At 38.5% G+C, this 1,888-nt stretch overlaps 1 protein-coding gene across 1 annotated transcript in view; it reads left to right on the forward strand.

Moving 5' to 3' along the window:
- The window catches only part of LOC106517932 (uncharacterized), a gene marked incomplete in the record, with an annotated part of 5,257 nt that extends 4,280 nt beyond the window's left edge, over positions 1-977 (forward strand). The window contains 1 exon segment of the mRNA XM_014008985.1: positions 333-977.
- Between the last annotated feature and the right edge of the window lie 911 nt (positions 978-1,888).

Raw genomic sequence — 1,888 nt, forward strand, 5'->3', positions numbered from 1 at the left:
GACATGTTCGTACGAACCCTTTGTACGAACAAAAATAAGAGAAATTTAGGAAAAGAATACAAACATGTTCTTACATGAGGCCCATTGACTCAGGAATAATTCACTCAATGCATTTTTGTGTCAGGAACCTCCGACGTGCCAAGATGGCAGCAAGGAAGGAGACGAAGAAGAGCAGGAGGAAGAGGAGGAGGGACAGTTCTCAGGGAAGCCGTGTTGCCAAACAGCAGCGTCTCCAAAGCGATACAGGTCAAAAGAGGAGTGTTTCTCACCGTGTGCTCGACCACCCAGATGGATCTTTTAGCAGCCGCGCCGGTTCTAGAAGACGCAGCGGCCCCAAAACGGATTCACATGTTGATCCAGAGCTGCCTGTTCAGCACGCTCCGTCATCCMCTGCCCCGAAAACCAGAGCAGAGCTGGACTTCAAGCAGAAAGCTGAGGAGAAGTGTGGATTCAAACAGCTGCTCGCTCAGCTGCGAGGCAACAGCAGCATGATTGTCAAAGAAAAATAAATGGTTTAAACAGGGTGAAGATTGTAGAACTAAAAACTTGTGTTTTAATTTGTTTTGTTGGGTCTTTGTTGTTGCCTAGGCTGATTTTTGTTCTGTTGGGTTGTTGAGCCTAGAGTAGACTGAAGCTGTATTATTCATCTACACACAGAGTTCTGTTTCTTATAAAMCTTTCAGCACAGTATTTCAAACAACCTAACTGTGAGTAAATGGTGTTTTTTCCTTTTTTTACTTTGCTTTTACAGCTTGCCTTTAACTTATTTCTTTAAACATAATTCATTAGTGGCTGACTCCAATGTTGCAGGTAGAAACAGTCAAAACATTTATTTTGATTTTCACTCAAAGCAACTCACCAAGGAGTTAAAACTTCAAGAGTTTTAAAAGGAAAAAGAAAGTCAGCCATCAAAGGAAAGAAAACATCCGAACTGTTGATCACAGTGGAYTGAAATTAATAAAGTTTTACATTATTTACTTTATTGTTTTTTAAGCCTTACTTGTGATGTGGGCAGAACCTTCAGCTGGATCAGCTCTAAGCATCGGTTCAGGAAGCAGAAACCTTTTAGGAATAGATTTATATATATATATATATATACAATAAAAAAAAGAAAATACAATGAGGCAGCAGAGAGAAGAAAAACATATCTGCCCCTTTTTTCTCAAGAATAAATTCAAACAATATTAATTTTCAGTTAAAACAAAAATCTTCCTAGAACAACGTTGTAGAAGTTTTGAAGATATTAATGAAAGTTTATAGGTCAGTTAGCCCCACCATATTAACTGAATCAAACAAAACTGGTGTCAAATGTTTGTCCAATAAAAAGTTTTGTTTGTGCCGCTATTGTTTTTAAGATGATAAAAGTTTTGTAGGTCATCAGAGGTCAACCTGCACCCCTCATCACCCAAATACTGAAACTTTTATAAATATCTTAAAAACTATATCGGCCCAAACAAAAACAGTTGATGCACAAATGTTTGACACAAGTTTTGTTAGATTTGAACAGTGGAAACTTCACTCGGGTGTTCCACCTTGCCTGTAAAAGTGTCTATAGATGCTAGTTTCTAAAAGTCCACATGGTGGTGCCATCATATAACATGCTTCCACATCCAATGATCAGTCACCTCCAGGAGGCAGACATACAGAACAAACCACACAGAGATGCTCCAGCTGAGCTTTAAACTCAGGATCCTTTTTTTTTTAGTCCTAGTAGCAGCATCTTCATCCTCCAGGCTAAAGTAAAGACTAACCACTCAGCTTGTTATCAGGCCTCATATCAATTGTTTTTTACATGGTGTATTATTGTCTGTCCTGATATATCTCAGTAAACCAGGTAGAAAAAAATCTAAAAGAAAAAATAAGTAAGGTCCTCTGGATGGGTTCTTCT

The sequence above is a fragment of the Austrofundulus limnaeus genome, unplaced genomic scaffold (genome assembly GCF_001266775.1).
Source record: "Austrofundulus limnaeus strain Quisiro unplaced genomic scaffold, Austrofundulus_limnaeus-1.0 Scaffold54, whole genome shotgun sequence".
Classification (NCBI taxonomy): Eukaryota; Metazoa; Chordata; class Actinopteri; order Cyprinodontiformes; family Rivulidae; genus Austrofundulus; species Austrofundulus limnaeus.